Source organism: Cyprinodon tularosa, unplaced genomic scaffold, assembly GCF_016077235.1.
Source record: "Cyprinodon tularosa strain WSP-4 unplaced genomic scaffold, ASM1607723v1 ctg56, whole genome shotgun sequence".
Classification (NCBI taxonomy): Eukaryota; Metazoa; Chordata; class Actinopteri; order Cyprinodontiformes; family Cyprinodontidae; genus Cyprinodon; species Cyprinodon tularosa.
Window position 1 is genome coordinate 2,528,381 of NW_024039296.1, and position 22,513 is coordinate 2,550,893.

At 36.7% G+C, this 22,513-nt stretch overlaps 1 long non-coding RNA gene across 1 annotated transcript; it reads left to right on the plus strand.

The window, feature by feature from the left end:
• The first annotated feature begins 4,638 nt into the window (after nt 1–4,638).
• LOC119796838 lies at nt 4,639–8,275 on the plus strand. Its single transcript, XR_005282523.1, has 2 exons — nt 4,639–4,735; nt 7,667–8,275. It is a non-coding gene; the product is annotated as an uncharacterized LOC119796838 (long non-coding RNA).
• The last annotated feature ends 14,238 nt before the right edge of the window (nt 8,276–22,513 follow it).

The following is a 22,513-nucleotide window of genomic DNA, read 5'->3' on the forward strand; positions in this document are numbered from 1 at the left end:
TACTCATTAACATGAAATCAACACACTGTAGTAAACAGATAAATGGAGGCAGAAGATGTCTTTCAGTCATCAATGCTCACATTCAGCGACACACAGGAGCTCTTTCAAGCTGGGCACCGTTTCATTCACAACACCTGTCCCATCAACCAGGAATCAGAATCAGAAAAACTTTAATAATCCCAGGGAGAAATTAATTTCTTTACATTACTCCATCTGTAATAGAGTGACTATAGGACACAATTTCATACAATATATATAAATAAGGGGTCCCCGCTCCATCTCGCCATCAGTTTGGGGGTCCTTGGTCTGGAAAACATAGAAGACCACTGTTCTTGAGGGTTTTACTATCCATGTAACTTGTTTGTTAAACCTGCCTGGTATAATTTTCCAGGATTCCAGGATTCCTTTTTAGTATGTATTGAAATGGAATTTCAAATGGAAAAAATTATTAAAATAAAAAAAAAACATTTGCACCTTAAAGACTACTTTCCTATTTTTCTTTTAATAATTACTCATAAAAAAGACCATTCAAGCAGCACATTTTTCCTGATGTTTTTGAGAATATACTGTAGGGGTGAAAGCTGCAGCTGCTACTAGTGTGAAGTGAATGGACAGCAACAAAGCGTTAAAGCAACAATGGGGAAATGCTGTCCCCTCAATGCTAATGTAAACCCTGGTTGGATAAGGATTCAAAACTGGATATGAAGATGAAATCTGACGCACAGTTTCAGTGTTACAACTGATAAAATAATTGCTGTCTGTGGTTCTACAGTAGGCTATGGTGTAATTAAGCAATATATGAAAAAAAAAAAAGAACTATGAACTAGTTCGTTTTTTGGAATTGTGAACTATGAACTGAACTAGTTCATTTTAAAATGTGTGAACTGAACTTTGAACTAGTTCACGTAGAAAGAGAACTTTCCCAACACTGCCTGCAAGAGCTGCTGTTCTGCTGACCTGAGGGACTGAGGAGGCAAGTAGGGGTGAAGAAGCTCAGAGAGGTAAGATGGGGCCAGGTTATTTAAAAACAAACATAAGAATTTTAAAATAAATTCTAAAATGCACAGGCAGCCAGTGGAGCGAGGCCAGGACAGGAGTGATGTGATCATACTTTGGAGTTCCAGTTAAAAGACGAACAGCTGAATTTTGCATCAGCTGTATGTAAAACAGCAAAGACAGACACAGTCTGTTACTGTGGTGGTTTTCAATGGTCAAAAAATCAGGACACCTTCAGTCGATCATCTGATTGCCCCAGGACGGGAGAAGAAGCGTTTATTTTATAGATCAAATTCACATGCTGTCCTCAGTACACGTAACACAGCGCTTCACATTTCAACAGAACACATCTAGCTTTTCTCAACTGTCATTCCAAATCTGGGCGTTTATATAGTTTCAACATTGCACTGTGTGGACGTGTGTGCACGACTGGACGCTCTGATAACATTTCCTGGAAGTACTTGGCTTGTGACCGGATTGCGTGCGAGTGGGCCTTTGAGTGGGCCTAATGATTTTGTTTTTCAAGACTCGGCTTATCGCCTCTGAACACATGTTTCCTGCCATTGTTATTGCCAAAATGTGTACCTGGCTCCAAAACTGCTTGCTCTGTGTTCTCTATTATTGTGAGCTTAAGGTCACGATGACCTGAGGCAACACAATTCGCTTCTACATTCCCTCCTGTAGTTCATTGAAAATGAAGTACTAATGAGAATTTGCATAGTGATGGTAATATTACGCAGCTAAGTGCACTTACGTGTATGTGAATTTCAAATGAAACGTATCTAAGTGTTACCGACGCAGCCCAGTATGGATGCAAGTTGAGAAAAACAAATTAAATGTCATGATTAATAACAAAACTAAAGTAAATAACAAAACAGAGTGAATATTACTGAACCTTCAAAGAAAGATCATCATTTTCCACATGGCCATGATTCGATTAGTATGGGATCGAAAACCCCTTTTTCGTCCTGTGGGCATCTTACTCTTTCATTTCAAACTCATGTAAGAGGAAACTATCCCATCGACCCATGCTTCCCCCAAACATCCATCCTTCCTCCGGCGTCGGCCGTAGCACAAATCGCATCTTGACCATGCTACTCATGATGATCTGTGAAACCAACAATGTTTGAACCATTCAACCCAATCTTGATATTAATTGATATGTGAAGGGTAACTATTCAAAACATTTCAAATAACTCGAACTTAGTTATAGTGTATTGTAGTATATAAGCTAGGTAAATGAAAGAAAAAGAAAATTAAGTAGGTCAGTCAGTCAATAGTCTGAGTCCCCAGTCCTCTAAACAGCCACCCATGTATGGTTTACAATGTGAAATAATAAAACAGTAATACAGATTATAATGCAACGCAATGGCATGTTACAATCATCAGGTTTATATTTACAGAATACAATAATAATCGATACTTGTGTGGTCTTCTTTCCTGTTGAAAAAATCAAAAATATAGTTCTTTCACTTCAGGGGTCTGTCCTTGGCTTTTAAAGGCATGAACACAGGATCACAGGTTCCCGCCTTTAGTATCTGGCAGGCGGGAGTTGAAGGTTTGCAGTCTTATGCCTGGAGTCACCGGTCTTTACAATCCATCCCCTCAAAATGAGTAAGACAGAAAAACCACAATTAGTGTTCTTATCAGCAAATATCAACTAATCATAGACAATAATATTCATAATATTCCAATCCTATTGTTGTACGTAGTGTTTGACTTATCTAATTCAATTGGAGAAGGATCCCATTCCCTCCTGTGATGCTTTCATCACATCTGATCCTCTCGGTCGTCCATCTGCTGGTCGCTCCTTGGTGTTGCATTCTTTCGACGTGCAGCTAGAGTTCGCTGGTCCTCTTGTCCTTTCATTATTCTTTGATGTACCTCCCGTAATATTTGAGTTCAGTCAGTCTGCTCCTTGGTTGTCCTGGCCCCCTGGGCCTCGTATATCGTTCATGTGTCCATGGCTGATGCGGATCCATAGTGAGGGCAGTCATTTTCCCAGTGTCCTTAAATCCCACTATCAGATGTGACCCTGAGAGGAAAGAAAAAAACTGACCAGTATCTTGAAACTAAATCTAGGGATGTAACACATCCTGTTCTTCATGAGTCCAGTTTCTGTAATTAATGTTCAAATTAAAATAAGAGAACTTTTGATTGTTGCAGTAAAGTCCCATTGTCTCTTGGTGTATCTTCTCCCTTATCTGCAATTATTAATATTTCCAAATATCCTCCAATAATCTATAAAATTTAAATCTCAGAGAATTAACCTTTCTGATAATAATGAAATAAATCATGTAACACGATTGTAGGACTTCAGATTGGACCTCAGGCCAAAACAACAAATAAAATAGTCTATCTTTTTTAGGAATCATCTTACCTGTTTAAAGAAACATGAAATAAATTACAATCATCTTACCTTCCTAAGATAACAAAAACAGGAGAAAACTTTACTCAAAGAAAATGGCAGTCCGATCCTACTGTACAATCGGTGTTACAGCTTAAAAATGCTCCACAATACTTTCAGGAATCTTATAATTTAAATACTTTTAACACAGCTAAGTGTGAGATAAATACAATGGAACTTCATCACCTTTTCTATTCCTCTGTAAGGTCCTTCTCATCACAGAGTTCCTGGGTCCTTTTCCTCGAAGTGCATCAATCCCCAATTATATGTTAATGACACAAGGAAAGAAAACAAAAAAAAAACATGAGTAAATAACAGTTTGAATTTACAATGCGACCCTTAAACAGGTTCCTCTTACATGGGAATTAGATTATGAAAGAAAAGACAAGAAATAATATAGTCAAACCGCTCTCAGCTCTCAGGTGTTCTTTTCAGGCTCCATAGCGTACCGAGGCTCAGCCATTTTGTCACAGGGTGGAGGCATCATCTGGGGGCAATTTGGTGATCTTTGCCCTAAAAAATTTAAACACTGAAAAAATTGTTTCTTATTATCTTAGCCTTCTGTTTCAATTTTGTTAACCAGGGTTTTCATGCACAAGAGTAGTAAAAGTACTAAAGATTTTAGCAGCATAGTAATAATGAGAATATAAGCAAAAATCCTTTTTCCTCTGGAAGCAAGTTGAGTGCCCTCCTACATTGTTTTTAAATACAATCTGCATTCTGACTTTCCGTGCTTTATAACAACATTTGTCAATGCATCTAGATTTAGGATTTATTGGACAGTTTATACACTTGGATCACATAATCTCACACATAATATTCCTGAATTCAAATCTTAAGGTGCTTTTCCAGTTGTAAGGCCTGTTTTTATCAGTGTTTTACTGTTAGAAATGTATTAAGAACATGTGTGACAATCTGCGTTACATATTGGAGACAGAAATTATGATTAACTTTTCAGCTTATTTGTGTAAAGTCTGATTTCTAAATTAAACTAATCCTTGATCTTGCAAACCCTGCAGAGATACATTTGAGCTATAATTATAATGTTTATTCTGTTAAATATTAGTTGGCTCGGTGCAGATAACCAGGAATGTAACCCTTTTCAAGATTGTACGTTTCGCCTTGGATATTCGTAAACAAGTTAGTGTGTGCACTTTAACCTTAATCACTCTTGTAGTTCTCTGCCAAGCTACAAAAAATAAAAGGTTGTTTTCCTGTGGACGGAAGTTGCTTAATCAGACTGGAATGCAGAGTGACTTTTTCCTCTCTCCATGAAACAAGCAAGAGAGAGGCGGACAGAAAAAATGTCTTTCGAAACACAAAGATATTTGAGTAAGTATTAACATACTTTATTCGGCTTTGAGCTAGAACTGTATTTAGTCTGTTTTAGTCTATAATCTATTTTAGGTCTTTTGTCATCTGCACTTAGGATTCTGATTTGTTTCTATATTAATCTTTAGTGCAGTAAACAGTTTTCATTCTACGTTTCACGTAGAATCATCTAATGTAATCTAAAGCATAACTAACCTCTCACATCTATTAATATAATCGGTTCTTCAATTCTTGAACCAGATCTGCTCCTTTGTTCTGTTTCAAGCATTATTATGTTAGTTTCCTGAGTAAACAGCTAGTCCTGATGCTGGGGAGAGAAAATATCTCACTTCAATAAACATCCTGGATTATTATTGTGAAACTAGTCTGAATGCTGATTTCTTAGTTTTACTTAAAGTTTTTACAGAGGTACATCTAGTGCATTATTTAAGGATTCATATAATCTCTAATTTATGGAAATTTATTGTCTTTAAATACTTCATAGGCTTCTGCTGATTTATTTATTAATTTATTTTATGTTGTAGACAGTCTTAATTTAAGTTTTCCTGATTTATTTACTTTTTAGCAGCTTCTTTTGCATTCTCTAATATTTATATTCCATATAGTTTACAGGTAAACATGTTAATTTTACATTCTACTTTGTGCCTAGATAATCACTAGGAGGTTCTTGTTGAATGTTTCTATTTAATTAATTTGAATCATGACCTATTCTAACATAGTCACCTAATTTTCACGTGTCTCCATCTTCTGATTTAGTTCTTAATACTATAGACTGTTTGTTTTAAATCACTGAATTTGGGAGCAAATCTAAAGTATCAGCAGCTGAGCTCTATGTAATATCCATTAATATTTTTCCTACCTTACTATGACATTTGGCACAAACCGTGAGTCTTCCTTCAGAAAAGGTTTCAGGTTTAGCAGCGTCTGTGAAGAGAAACTTAAAGCAGAATAATTAGTACGTTGTTAATGCAGAATGTGCAATTAAAACCTGGTCCAAATTGTGTCCTGCATTAAGGAGGCTGAGCCTTTGTACTTAAAATAAAACTGGTCTGGAAATGTTTGATCTTTCCCATTCAAACCTTTGATCAATTAATACATCATGTTTATCAACCTTAACAGAGAATATAGTCATAATGAAGAACACTGATTTGTAATATTTGAAATAACATCTGTAGAATCCAGTGACGTGCGGTGAGGTTCATAGCTGGTGAGGCACTGACGTCATCAGAATCAGATTTGCAAATAGATGCATAGATTGACAGCAGTTTACAGGTTATGTTTCACTTCTGCATCCTTACACATACAAACTGTAGCTCACAAAACACACATTTCCTTAAAAAACAAAACAAAATAAATGTTATTACTGTCTTACCTTTACTTATAAATGAATAGAAGTCCTCCTTATCTTCCTTCAGTTTTAAAAGTCTCTCTGTCTCAATGGAGATCACTGCCAGGGAAGAAAGCCTTCCTTGATCCGTCCTGTTCCTGCCTTATGTTTTCAGTCTCTTGAGCACCCCCTGCCATGAGGCAAGAGAACTGCCTGCCTCACCTCGAACTTGTTCTCTGCCGTTTATAATCGCTCATTACACGAAACACGTTACACAAACACAGTTGGTGACAAAAAGCTCTGTACATTATATACATAAGCCAAATTATTAGAAATAAGTTCACATATTACATTTGTTTAAACTATTTTATTGACGCCGTACAGCAACATGCTCTCTCCGCTTTGCAGCCAGCGCAGAGCCAGGGGTTGCGCAATCCAAGGTGAGGCAGAGCTCGCTGCTGCCTCACCGGCATCGCTTCCAAGCATTTGAATGGGAAAATAAGAAAATTCAGTGATTTTGAACAAATAAAAATCGAAATTGGTGAAGCTACATGAAAAATGAATATTTTTTAGTACAAACCACCGGATGAATATAACAATTTAAATTACTTTATGATTATATATTTTCTTTCTTTCCATGATGGCTGGTGAGGCACTGCCTCACCTGCCTCCCCTGACCGCACGTCACTGGTAGAATCACTGTTGGCTGAATCTTTACAAATCATAGCTGGTGGTTTTTCAACTTAACTGTTCCAAAAACAAACTAAAAGTAAAATAAGGTTCAAGCAACATCTCATAGGATTCAGGATGTAACCGTTGTGATGATTCACATAGTGGCAATTAGTAACATATTCTGAACATTTTGAAGCTTAATAATTACTGCTTATAGTTTTCCCAATATTAATTCAGTCTTTGTAAAGTAAACATCAGCAGGTTTACACAGAATGTCAGTGTGAGTTCTGTCCCCCAAAGCTGGAAACAAGCTTTTCTAAGATGAACAGAAAAAAAAGAAAAGAAAAGAAACAACAAAATCTTACTCTAATGTTATTAACTTATCTAAATCTCAGTGTTACTTAATTCTAATTGCATGAACTGATCAGCATGTTTTCTCTAAGTCCTAAAATGTCTCTGCTAAATGTGATATGAGATATTCTTCCTCATGCTGGTTCTAAGTCTCATATTGTGCTCAGCAAACTTCACATCTCTCTATATTAAATGCTGACCATATTTTGTTAAGCGTTTGTTTTAGAAAGTATCTGAACCAGAACGTAAGGCATTATGATTTTACAAAATAGCTTTGCTATAAAGAAAATCATGACATTCAAAAGGTTTGGAATGCAAGTTTATATTAAGATAATCACAACTGCTCTAAGGCGTTGATTACAAATTTTGATTGTATTTAGTTTGCAATAGATGCTTTAGAATTAGAAGTACAATTAGACCTATAGGTTGTTTTGTAAGACAGAATAGAAATTAATTTAGACACCATGTAAATGTAAATGTTTTGCTGATCTCTGCTGTTGTACATAAATAAACCATAATTCACTTACTCTGACCATAAAGCTGTGTTAATTTGAGTATCTGATGTGTTTGGCTTTTTGCAGTGTTTTCTTCACGTCCAGCAACCAGCAACAGAAACATCTCCTATTTTGGCCGAGTTTATTAATTAATTGAAGTTTTTATTGATCTCAGCAGTGGCTGCCATCATTGGGCACCAGAGAGCAATCAGGGTTAAGGGTCTTGCTCAGAGACCCAGAGTGGCAGTCTGTGGAAGAGGGTTTCAAACTCGCAACCTCAGGATTCCAAGCTCTATGCCCCAACCACAAGGCCAGCACTTCCCTCCAAGCTTTTCGTGTTAGCTGCAGCACTTTCTAGTTCTGCCAGTGTTCTTTGCTCGAGGCGCTTCGGCTGGATGACCGTGATTCCTCCAGTCTCCGCCTCATTCGGTCTCGGCTGCACGGCTTCAGTTCAACAGGCTCACCTCGGCGTTTAGTAATCAGCTGGTCACAAGTCTGGACGACTCTCATGCAGCTCTGAGCCCCCCTGGGCTCAGGGCACCGTTTCCTAACCTTTCAGCCAAACTCATCCAACTCCTGTGTCTACATACCATTTTTCATTACTCTGTAAATTATAATGCACGTCTTCCACAACACCCCATGTTTAAGACAACCACAATACTGTTTTAAGTTTAATTAAATTCTCCATGTAAATAATTTGCCTTGTTAATTGTTTTATGAAAGAACAATTTATAAATATTAAGTTTCCAATAGCAAAACCACTTTCCAGCTTTTGCTTCAAGGTGTTAAATGGACTTCATTTTATTTATCTCTTACCCCTAATAATTGTTGAGTTGTATTTTGTTTATCAGTTTCATGAAAAGTTAATTACATTAAGAAATCCTTAGCATAAATGTAACTTGCTCTTTTTGAAAATTCACCTTTAAGTGTTCTTAATAATTAGTGTTTCACTTATTCACTTTGCTATAGTAAGACCAACTTAAGTCAGAAGTGCTCTAATTCTGTCATCTATGTGCAAAGGAAGGATTTGTCTAATCATGTGGGGTTTATCATAATCAAATATAAGCTTAAAAATCAGTCTCTTTACATGCCGTCAATAATATCATTCTAGTGTAACAATCCGTACATTGTTTTCAATTAAAAATGCTTCTAAACCCTCGGGCCCTAATTCTATTTTGATCGCCCCTGTGTGCACTCTGGAAACTGTGCTTCTCCTTCTGTCTCTCAGTGAAAACAAGCAGCTGTGTGTAGAAAATGTGTGTGTGTTGCGTTTCCGTTTGCCTCGGGACAGAATTCAGAACCATTTTTGGACCTTACTGGGTGGGTGGGAGGAGGGAGGGGGGGTTTACAGAACTTTTAGTACAAATCGATTTTCTACCTTTAACATGTTAATTTCAAGACATAGTAAGATGTAAATGTATTACTCAATATATTTCTTATAAAATCGACCATAGTTTTTCACTTTTTATAAACATTTGAAAAAGAGGATCAACACTTTAAATCAATAATTTCAGCTCCTCTCAAGGTTCACCTCCAGAAATCACAGCAACATCGATAGCATTTGCAAAACAACATAAACAAAATATAACTAAAACCAAACACTTTATAATAGAAAATGTCTAGACCAGATCCTATTTCTTGTGCACATTATTTGTATTTTCTTTTTCGAAAGTTTTGTCATTGTTTGTCTTGTAGTATTTTCCGATGACTTTGGTCCCACTCATTACTGAATTACTCAAAAACGCATCCAAATAGAACGTGCAGAAATTCGACTTTTTGAGCAACAGGTTTCCTGCATACCTTTCTTATCATATGTCCGGACGTGGATGCATAGAGAGAATCCAGTTCTTCATGGGATTTTATGTTTATTGCCATATGGTTTAACATAACTATAATCTAATTATCTGCTGTTTAATTCTACTATTGATCTGTTTATACTGAACCATAATAGAACTAATATTTTATACCCCAGACAGACATGTTGACATTGAACAAACAACATAGAACAGACAGACAGACAAAGAACATAAAGACAGACAGACAGACAGACAGACACATGCCGGCTTCTAACATAGTTTTGTTTATATTAATATATGGTCCTATTTAACAGATACAGAACGTCGTGGCATTTTTAAGCTTCCAGCGTGTGTGTGTGTGTGTGTGTGTATCAGCGCACACACAGACAGGCTCATAGGAGGAGAGAAGAAAAGGGAGGGGGCTTTTGCTAAGAAAAACTTGTTTTGAAGCTTTTAGATGTCTTACAAATTTTGAAACTTCTCTTATATCCACTGTTTACGTAACAAATTGTTCTGTAATAATTAACAACTTTTCGACCAAGTATGTTTAAACATTGGGCACAATTAAGCCTTTTCTATTAGAACAAACAACTGGACACCTATTTTTCATGCAGCTCAGTTATTAGAAAATGTGACGCAGTTACAATTAAAGTGAAAGCAGACGTCTTTTGCAGATATAAAGTGATCCCTTTCTTTCTTTTGTTTAGTCTTTTATGTTTTTAGACTTATTTATGCAATTATTTTCACTTTTTATGTTTTGTTTCCCTTATTTAATGACTTTTATTTCCTCCTTTTATTTTGACCTCTTATGTCCTCTGGGACACTTAGGAGAGGTTATTAAACATCTCTACATTTTGTAGGGACTAGATCTTACTTTACACTGTTTTCAGTCTGATTAAATTACAGTGATTAAGCAGATCTGATTACAGATTCTGGAAGGAGGTTTGAATTTAAACAGATGTTTTTAGTGTACACTTAGATTTCAAACACACATACAGAATCACACAGAGTCACACGTTAATACAGAATCACACGGAGCTCCTTAGACATTCATACCATTACATGCCATGGCAAATTATTATTTGTGCACATAATTCTTTAACTTCATAGACCCAAGCAGCCAATATAAACTAATTTGCATGCACTTTTAACTCTTTTTAACTTTTCGGTCTGACAACATCAAAACAGAGCCAAGCTGCCCTGCTATTTCTTTCTCCGGAGATAAACAACTTCATACGAGATCTCAATACAGTCCCTCTGGACTCACAACAACAGCCCTTCGGGCTTCAGTCGAACTGCAACTCGGCGACATAATCTAGGAAATTCATTTCCTCACTAGAATGAGATATACATATTAGTTGCATCATTCATAATGATACATCACTTATAATCCGTGACCGCCAGTTTCCACCAATTTCTATAAAGTTATGGTGCAATCTCGCTTCAGCAGATTACTATTAATCATCCAAAAACAAAAATCCGAGCCAGTTCTCGACAGCTACTATTTATCTCAAGATGCCAATTTATGCTGCAGCAAACATCCAGTGGCAAACAGAAAATCGTCTGATACAGTTTAAATGTGTGTCCAGCTTCCAGACAGCTTAAGTGATCTGCTTTATATCAGTCATTAAAATAGGATCAAGGGATTTAACTCACCTTCTCCTGATTCTAAAGTTGTTCCCTGGTTCTTTTCTCAGCTCGTTTCCCGGCCAATGCACCAAATGTGGTGGTTTTCAATGGTCAAAAAATCAGGACACCTTCAGTCGATCATCTGATTGCCCCAGGACGGGAGAAGAAGCGTTTATTTTATAGATCAAATTCACATGCTGTCCTCAGTACACGTAACACAGCGCTTCACATTTCAACAGAACACATCTAGCTTTTCTCAACTGTCATTCCAAATCTGGGCGTTTATATAGTTTCAACATTGCACTGTGTGGACGTGTGTGCACGACTGGACGCTCTGATAACATTTCCTGGAAGTACTTGGCTTGTGACCGGATTGCGTGCGAGTGGGCCTTTGAGTGGGCCTAATGATTTTGTTTTTCAAGACTCGGCTTATCGCCTCTGAACACATGTTTCCTGCCATTGTTATTGCCAAAATGTGTACCTGGCTCCAAAACTGCTTGCTCTGTGTTCTCTATTATTGTGAGCTTAAGGTCACGATGACCTGAGGCAACACAATTCGCTTCTACATTACAGTAATCAAATCAAAATGAAATAAAAGCATGGATAACTGCTTCAAATGGTTGTCATGAAAGAAAAGGTTTTAGTTTTTGTCATGATCGGCTTAGAGATAAACCCACATGCCGAACACCACTGAGACTTGGTAAAAGGTTTAACAGAGTTTATTAAAGTTTCACACAAAGAAGACAAGATTCAGGTTCTGGTCCGGGCAGGATTCTCTGGTGTCTGCAGAGACGGATAGTTGGTTAGCTGGGTTTGCAGATAAGTTGAATGGGTTTTCAGATATTTCAGTGGATACCTTGAAGAGGTCCAGGTTTGTTCAGAGAGAGGGAACCGGTTGGGTCCAGAGACTGTTGGTTCAGCAGAGTGCTTAGGCAGCATCTTACTTCTGACTTCCAGTGAACAGACCTTGGTTGAGGTGATTAGCTCTTTCCCAAGAGCAGCAGGTGGATTCCAAAATGTAGTCTTCAGGTTTGGCTCTCTGGGGCAGGCAGGCAGATTCAGGTTAAGCTCATCCAGAGCTTCTCTCGAGAGACTGGTTTCCTAGGAGCGAGAAGACAGAGGCAATTAGAATAAGGTTTCTCTAGGAAGATAACTATTAGTAAATTCAGAGGCTCAGGTTCGCTTAACCAAACTTGGCTAACACTGCGGCGTCGAAGCAAGGTCTGGCAGCTGCTTATGAAGGCCCGTCTCCTGATGAGCTGATGAGCGTCAGCTGTGCTAGAGGGCTCCAGTCCAGGAGGATCCACAGCGCACTCTGCTGGAGAAGGTGGAGAATCTCCAGATCCCAACAGTTTTGTCAATTGTCTTAACTGATAAAAGCAATATCTGACAACCACTTCAATTTGCTTTCCCAATTTAAAATCACTGTCCACCTTAAAATCCAAGTTTGTGACAGTCGATTTAAAATATGGTGTCAGGGCTCCTAGGTCTATAATAATGCATACACAAGGGCGACTAGGTCCAAACACTATGACCTCAGTTTTCTTCTTGTTAAAATGAAAAAAAGTTCAAGGCCAGCTAGGCTTTAATCTCATCTAAAAAGTTCAATAAAGACTTCACAGAAAAACCTTCTCCCTGCTTTGGGGCAAATAGATTTGGCAGTGTTCTCTTTGCATCAATGAGGACTACTTTACACAGAGGCAACTATGACAAAGAGGGGGGAGCTGAAGCCAAAGCTCCCCAAAGCTAGGTGAGCCTGACAAGGCAAAGACATTGCTTTAACGCGATGACAAACAGTTCATCCAAGAAGCAGAACCCCAAAACAACAAGATCATAAACAGGACACTGAGTGAATGGAAAGGTATTTGGTAAATATATTACTGGTTTAACACTTTCACGTTTTCTTTTCCAAAAAGAGGTCTAAAAGTAGCACGTGTCAATACATGTAGTATCAGGAAAAAGTTGACAGAAATAAATCAGGTTTGGTCACCAGCAGGTCTAAATATTTGGGCATTGTCTTAATCACACCTTAATTAACTATTTCCCACCTGGGAAGGATGTGAATAATACAGGAAGGATATATTTGTATATGCTATAAAGGATCAGATCCAAGTGAAAATTAGATATGTTTTTAATGAAATCTAATATTGAAGTCATTAAGTTACTGTAGTAATACTCCATATAAATCCTGTTTTGATTCTTGTTCCAGGCTGCTGCATTTAAATCAGAGAATCTAGACTCTATTTGTTAGATCATATGTTTGATACAAATATAAAGTGTATTTTGTGGTCTAAACATTGACTGGAGCAACATTTATTGTTCACAAAAAGCTAAACTTAATGCAATTACAGTAGTATATGGACTAAGATTATATATTAACTAATGTGACAGAAGACCTGTTAGTGCTAGTGGGTTTTTCTTACCATAACCTTATTTTAATAGTTAGGAAAACATAACAGCCAATTAAACTGCAACGATTGCTTTTAGATGATAAAACAAGTCATTTTAAACAGAATATTTTGATTGAAAAATAAATAAAATATTCAAATATTTTATCAGTGAAGGATCCAGGATTATTACAATGAAGTCTGAAACATTTACTCTGCCTGTTGTAAAAAGGCACGAGCCTCTCAAGAAATACAATTAGAAAAAAACAAGGTGTCCATGGACAGATGCTTAGCATAAAGGAGGCATGGAAAAGAGAAATAATATAACAGTACAAGTTATACAAGAAAAATTATACAAGAATTATACAAGAAACTATACAAGACTCAGAAATTGAATGGCAAAAATTAACAGAAAGAAAAAAGAATCTGAAACAGGGTTTATACAGGAATGAATAACTCAAATTTAATGCTCTTAGAAATAATTTTCATGCCACCAACAGGTACCCGTCAACAGGCTGCAGCCATGTCCCGAATTCCACGTTTTCCAACCCCCCTCATCTCTCTCCGACTCAAGCTTCTTTTCTGAACATACAACTTTGCAATCAACTGGAAGCAGTTCAACGCAAATATATCGTGATATAGTATGTCTGATGAAATTGTTTTTATGAATTTTTTTTTCAATAAAGCATTTTAAATGCCACAATTAACACATTTAACGAATTCTAATGCCAATTAAAGCCTTAATTTAAAAAAATAATAATTTAATGACTTTTAATGATTTTTAATGACCTGCGGAAGCCCTCTGAAAGAATATGGAGAAGACTGAATGAAATGATAGCGAAAAACAATAATCCAATGAAAGTTTTTTTGGGAAAAAAAAAATTGTTTCTAACTATACCTATTAAGGTTGCTCATCATCTAAACAGAAATGCTGACTCAGCTAAATTGGCTACCATTACTGGATAGATTATTTTATGTGTTGTTGTCTTTTCTTAAAAAAAAACTATAGTACCAACGAAGCCGCCAAAAAACTTTTAATAAGATCTTATATTTAGCAATTATTAGCATAATTATCACACTACACTAGACATGCCACTGTAGGAAAATCTGTTCTACCAAAAGTAAAATCAAAAGTGTTATGAGGATGTTAACATACAAAGCAAAAAATGGATGGAACATTTAAAAACATAGAGTAGTGAAATTTTTAAATGCTGTTTCATTTCAAAGCCATGAACTATATTTTTTATTCCCTGGTCATGCATTTCGTATTTTAAAATATTGTCTTTGTGACAGCTTAGCTGCGCTAACAGAGATCACAACAATCAATAAAATTAATAAAAATAAATAAATGATAAAAAATCAAAATTCCAGATGAATAACTTCATGCTAACGATGAAGGCATTTAAACTTGTGACTGGCACTGGATGTCCTATTTAATGACACCCTTACTCTAACTGTGTCAGAAGAAGCCAGCCTTGCTAAGCATGCATGTCAGTGAACCTCAGTTGAACCTCTCTTCCTCCCCTCTGTTCAGCACACAGAGATCCACTCTGTCTTGTCTTTTGTTGAGTTTTGATCCGACAATGTATGGTATTGAACTGAATAATAAAATCCATCAGTCTGGATGTTATTAGACTGCAATGCTTAGCGCTCTGAGGAACAGTCATTATGCAAATCTGATTGTACTTGATAGGGAGAAGATAGGCTGTCAGTGTTAGTTATTAAATATCTAAAAAGCTGAGGTGACACACATTCATCTCTTTTAGGGTATTTCTTGTCTTCCTGTGGAGTCTTTGTATTTTGAAGTTATTCAAAGCCTTTACCATATCCACAGAAGTATTTCTGATATAAACGTAAGTATTTCCTTTATTTCTGTCTCATTGTTAGACATGAGAGTTTTGGATAATTGATCATTTAAAATTACACCAAAAGGACAACTTTTTTTGTTGAAATATAAACCATACATGTTTTTATTGAGTGAAACATAAAGTACCTCCTCAATTGACTATAAAAAATAAAAAACCCTTAAGTACCTTACCGTGTTTGTAATATTTTCTCCCACGTATTAAAGGATATTAGCTCTTTCTTAGTTTTGATTTTGATTTTTTAGAGCAGAGAGAACTTGGTTTTATAAAATATTATTTTTGTTTGAACCTCTAATTCCTGGTTTTCTTATCGGACCTGAGCAGCTCAAGAGGCTCAGATCCATTCCATTCTGTTGCTGAACAAATATAATCTCATACAGCTGCTTGTCTATGTGCTGAAAGAGCAAACAATCGGATTTAATTTTGATTCCATCAGCCAAATGAAGATAAGAAATTATTTAATTTGATTTATTCAGTGTTTACCCTCAGTCTAAAGCACTGAAACCAAATATCATAATTCAGAATTTTAATGTGGAGAATCGGAGCTCACAACCAGGCTTTGAAAAGAAAATGCATTGTTATTTCTGAAACCATAGAAACATATTAGTTTGCATATATAAATACATGCATATGTCAGTTCTTTGGAAGAATCACAAAAACAATCCTTTTGTCTTATGTAATAATGCATCACTGATAAGCAAAGCAGAACAAGATTCTTCAAGGCAAACATAAATGAGACAGGTCGCCATTCTTTCCCAGGGCAACACAGAGACAAACAACCATTCCCGCACACACTCACACCTACGGAGAATTTAGATTAACCAATGGCATGCATGCACAGGGAGAACATGCAAACTCCATGCAGAAAGGGTCGGGGATCAAACACAGTTCTTGCTGCAAGGCAACTGTGCAACCCACTTTTCCACCGGGCAGTCCATGTCCAATAAATACAATTTACAATTTAAGAATCTGGACTTGGTAATAGACTGAAAAGGCAGCTCCAGATGATCTATTCTGAGTGATAAATGATGACCATGTGTTACATGCATACATATGGACCCAGTAGTCAAGGTTGGGGACAAACCTTTATTAACAGAAAAAATCAAACAGACAGAACAAAAGCGCCAATCTGAGGAGCTGCGGACCTGCAGCACCGACTGCAGGGATGTAGCGTAACCCATCATCGACTCTGGAGGGAGAAAAACAGGTAAGTGACCATGATCATCTGACAGGAGATAATATGAGTGAGTCACTTACCTGGTTTCCTTATTCAGTCCATCCTCACTCAAGAGGTGCGATCCAGCCGATGGGCTGCCAACCAGATGCGGCATGCATCTTACAGAATGTCCCTGATGCTGTAGCCCTGCAGGACTTGCAGGAAGCCGATCCAGGTCAGGGGAAGACAGAGCAGGCAGGAACAGTTCAGGATTCCAGGAAACCTTTCACTCTATCAGAGGTTCAGAGCCAAACAGGAACAGGGGGATCCAGGCCTCCAGGAATCCTTTGAGCGTGAAGGTTCGGATTCAGACAGGTCCAGAAGCATGCCCAGAGAGACACACACAGATGCAGACAGCCAGAATCTAGAATGGTTCGCGCGAACAGTTCAGACTGTCAGGGTTTGGTTGAGGTTTAAGGACTCAAATGCAGAGGCAGAGGTTAGTTTTTTTGGAGATTTAATGAGAGGTTCACAAACAACTGAGGCAGGAATCCAAAAATCCAACATGAAAAAGTAAAACAAACCAGAACCATGGAGACATCAGTGGAAAACAACCACGAAATAAGGCCAGGTATGACGAAGTAAGACGAGGAACCAGCACTGAAGAACTCCACAAGGAGAGTATTAATGGGAGACTGAACAAAGAGAGGACTAACGAGCTGATTGGGAGCAGGTGTGAAGAGAGCAGTCTAGAAAGGAGCTAGTGAAAAAGGAGACCAACACAAGAGGGCAACAGAGGGCAACAAATAAAAACCTAAGAACTGAAATATAACCAGAAAACATAACAAAATAAGAATTAAACCAATAAAACTCGAAAACATGGAGCAAAGTAAAACTGAATACTCAAAAGAAAACAAAACAGAACCATGACTGTGACACAGACAGGGCCAGTGGGTGAGAGGGAACGGAATCAGGAAATCAGAATCACTCGGGAAACGAAACACTCTCACCACTGGTTAGGGAATAAACTAGCCAGGAGACATGAGCTCAGAAATAATCTCCTACTGGAAAAGGGGAGATGAACTTTGGAAATAACTAAAACTAACAAAACGGACAGGACACTAAGAGAGGGCTAAAAGGGAACAAACAATAATCTGGCTCTGAAAGCTGGAACTGAGCCCAATATAAAGGAGAAACAGCAGGTGGATGATATCAGTGATAAGTAGAAAACTGGGCAGAGTTAGGCAGGTGAGTGAAATGAACAATTAAAGGAATAGTACACCCAAAACATGATTAGCCTTCGTTTTCTACTCACCCCGATGCTGAACATCACTCTGGAGTACTTTTTTGATATCTCAAATGCAACTGGAGATCTGGGAGGCTTCTTGCTGTCTGCTGACATTCAAATAATGGAGGTCTATGGTGCCCGAGACAGAAAGGTCCATAAAAGTCCACAAAAAACGTGTCAATATTCCTCCATACTGCTCGTCCAATGTATTCCAAGTGTCCTGAGTGGGTAGCATCCAGAATTTACTCGAAACAAAGTCATTTAGAATGTTTTTAGAGCATAAACAGTAGTGTATAGGATTTCCTAAAAGCGCGTTCACGACGCTACGGAAGCCGGCAGACCAAACCAGATGAAAGTGCGCATTCAGCGTCTGCTCTGCCGATAATGCAAGCGTAGAAGAAGAAATGTGCTGTTTACCTGTGCAAAGAAAGAAACAACGAAAGAAAAATGTCTGAGGACTTCAGTGTTGAGGAAGAGCATGAGTTCTTTGCCGAGCTGAATGCGCACTTTCGTACAGCTTCAGGCTTGTTATTTAGACTTAAGGAAGGAAATAAATGCATTGTTTATCATCCAGCTATAACACAAAAACTAACACAGATCTTTTACTAGAGACTGGTTAACAACGTGATTCTATGTGTTATAATGCCGTAATGAAAAAGACAGATGGAAATTAGACTTCAGACTTCGTAGCTTCTATTAACAGAAACTCTCTGTCCAGTATAACTGAACATTTACTTCAAGTAAAGCATGAACAAAAATCAGATGTGCCAAGTTGATTTTCCACATAAGTGTTTTTTTTTTTTTTGCTTTGACTGCAGTGTAAGGAATCTCTGTAACATACAGGGGGTGAAGACCAATGCAAACCATACTGTTCCTTGGTTAAAAATCTATTAAAAACATTTTTCTATTTTTTCCTTTCACTTGATATCATGCATTACCTTGTTTAACTGTATTATATAAATGTTGAAAAAAATACATTGAAAAAATGTGAAATATTATGGCCAATGAATACTGTCACAAGGTTTATGAATGCAAAAAGGTGAAGTTTTAATGTAAAGAAGGGTTCTTTGCATTAAAGATGAATTCTTTAACTGAAACTGTACCCTTAACAGGGTCTTTATTCTACTTCTATGAAGGGGATCAGTGCTCACAGCTCCAACTCTTGACACAGTCATGACTGCAAGATTATGAAGAGTACTTACCAATATACTTCTTTTTTTCTTACATGCAAAGCTCAATAGCCACAATACATCCATATAATGAGTTTGTTTCTGCTGACTGTCTATACAATTATAAAAGGATAATTTCCTCTTATAGAATGACATTAGCTTCACTGTTTTTTATTGGTTTCTGATTTGCAATAGAACCTGTTTACTTTTTCATTAAAGTACATTGTGAAAAAGTACCAGAATAAAACCACTTAAGATGCAGCTCATGTTAGGCCATTTAAAGTCAAACCAGGTATTTTTTTATTCTCATTTCTTTAATCTTAATGATATTTTTGTAATGTATCTCTAATAAAAATGATTTTTTAAATTACTATAAGTCTCAACTTAACCTAGTGAACATGTAATGATACAAACCAACCACAGGGGGAAGACAGAGTCCCTAAAACAGTTGGTGACTCTGTTCCTGTATATACCAAGTTTGAGTTGATTGTCTTTTACATTTGCATTGAAACTTAGACAGGTATGTTAGTAAAGTAAAAAAACAAAGACAAAAAACAAAAACAAAACAAAACACACACAAAAAAAGAACAAAAAATGTATATATATTTATTTATTATATATATACATTTTAGTGGGAACTTGAGAAAGAGGTGAAGATTTAGATCTAAAAGCTTTGGAAAATGTGTCTAACATCTCAGAGGGAGGCATAGTCAGTATGAGAACACTGACATAAAAAGTAAAGCTGTGTTTTATTGTTTTAAAACAAGGTTTCAGAAAAAGTTTAACTTAAAGACATCTGTGAAACTTAATTCCAGACTGATGAACATCAGAGTCAAGAAAGCATTTGAGTTAAACTTATGAAAACAAACACAACAGAGAGGAAGAGGAATAAAGCTCACTATCAATCTTCTCCCCTACTTTCTGTTCTGTGCCTCTTAGGACGAGGAAACAAATCAACATGAGAGGGATTTGGAGAAGTCACAAAGATCAGCTGCTTGTGTATGCTGAGTGCTTTAAAGTGTTTTTTTTTAAGAGTGAATGCATTGTGACCTCTTTGACCTCTGCAGCACATCAGCCAAGCGGCACGAGTGACCTCCCCACCCCCACAGAAAAGCTGCAGACCACTTTATCTTTTCTCCCTTAATTCTAAACTTTTTGATTAACAGCTATTCTCAGATAACAAGGTTATTTTACAAATAAAGATATGTAAGAGGTGGTAGTATAAAAATTGGCGCCCTGCAAAATAAAAAAAATAAATAGACAAATAAGCATCTAATGGATAAGTAAGAAATTGTGCGACCGTAGTGAATGATATCCCTTTTATTTCCTGACATTATAGGGATTTATTACAATTCGTGATTCACAGAAGAAATCATGAATAGAAAAAAGATTCATAAAAGTGCTGCATACTCTATTTGGTGTATTGTGTAAATGAAATTAGATTGAATTAATAGTTTTCATACCTTTGGTTTGATAAAACCTAGATTTAAGTACCAACTTTTTAATTGCATAATATTTATTTGTGAACAAAGGTACTTTAAGTGTTATATAGTATGTATGTTTTTGCAGTTGTAATTGCAGCTAAGTAAAGAAAAGTGGGAACTTTGCTGTAAAGTGAAGACTTTTTTAGGGGCCTACAGGTTAGGTAGACTAGGGTGTAAATTAGGTTTTGGTTTAGGGTCATAGAAAAATAATGCCATAGAAAATGATGCAAATGAATAGAATTCAATGCAAAGCCATGTGAAAAAAATTTAAACACACATGTGCCTTTGTGTTTGTGCTCCTGTTTTGGCATAAGACTGGGGACCTTTTTTCAGATTTCACCATCAAAGTGAGAACAATTGGTACCACAGTAAAGACATTTAGTTGATCCTCACTTCTTCTTTTGCTAATGGTTAGTTTTAGGACCAAGGTGTGAATTGATTTTAGGTCAAGGTTAAAGTTAGGTTTAGGTTTATTGTCAGGTTTAGGGAATAGAAAGGGTTGCAAATGACTGAAAGTCAATAGGTCATCACTACCTGTAGCAAGACAAGAAAGGATGTGTGTGTGCGTGTTCAGTCATCGAACAGCAGTATGGGCTGTGCTGAGCTGTACCAGGAACAGAAATATCCCAGCATCTCCTTCGTTTTCGAACATTACAAAACAGCTTTACCTCACAGCATATTCTTTTTATAGCTCCACTAATATTTGGCTAAATGTCTCTTAGCAAACGAAAGGTTAGATCACACATTTCTGGCATCACTCTGGCTCAATATCTGACAACTAATTTCTGCTCTAAGTATTATCTGCTCTAGGACTGTCTTTGTTAGAAGTCATATCCAACATCCAACTGGCATCTTATCTGACGTTTAATACTATTTAATGTGGTTAAACTGCGTGTGTCATTGTGCATCAGAACATGATAAGGAACAAATATGTGCACAATATTCTAGTTTTTTAAAATAATTATAGCATTTGTTTTATTCTACTCCCATGTTATGATCTTTAGAAAAATAAATAAATAAAAATGACGGTAGTAAGATATTTTCAGCAAGCTATATCAGGCTTGCTAGTAACTTTCATCATTTTAATAAGCATATAAAATATACCTTAGGGACCAGGGTGAAAAATCATAACCTTTTAGCTCATATTATTGCACATTGTACTGCACTTGTACATTAAAATTGATTTTCATCAGTTGTCTTATTTAATGACCTATTTATTCTGAACATATTTTATATAGCATATTTGTGAGCAACAATTTTGTTATTAGGTTGGATGGAATGGGGCAAAAAATTATTTCAGTAGGTTGTGGGGTCTCCAAAAAGAGTATGTTTCGTAAACTTTTTAAAATGTTAAACACTAATAAGTTCTTATATTTTGTGCATCAAAGACCAGCATTGTTTAGTGCGAAAGATTTACACAGCTGAGACCTGAAAGCCTGATAACATATGTTAGATCAGGATAAGAGGGAACACCAACAGAATGGAGAAGTCAAACATTTGACAGTGAGATTAAAGGTTTAAATCTTTGGTTTTTAAAGGGAAATGGAAACATGGCTGTTTTAAATCACCACCTTCTGAGAACAAAAGCACAAGGTCAAGAATTTCTAAATAAAATGTTCCAATTTGTCTCATGTATTAGGCTTATGAAAGAGACATTTCTTTCCATTGCTACAATAAGGGCCCGGGCCTATATGTTCCCAGTGTCTGCTCCAAGCAGAACATTAAGATCCAGTGTGTAATGGGACTACTGAAAGTGGACAAATCCACAGTTACACTGACCAGATATCAGGCTTCAAAGGGCCTCGTCGGCACGAGGATGAAGTAGAGATTAAATGCTAAACACACACACAAAGAGCAGAAAGAGGGATGAGAGATGTAGGTCTCGTCCGACAGCTGAGATATAGCACAAGAGCCCTGGGGAGTTTCAGGGGATTTCCACGGAGGGAATTGGACACATCGCCTGATTTACTCTAACACTTTGGCTAAACTTACGATTAACGTCCTCACAAAGAAAAAAAAAAACAAAAAAAAAAAAACAGCACTTTGTTTTTTTATTTGAAAATATATTTTTTTTTTTTTTTACAAAAGAACAATAATGCTAAAAGAAAATTCGAAAATGTATTTAATTAATTTAAAAGTGTTATGAACAGTTTAGAGAGG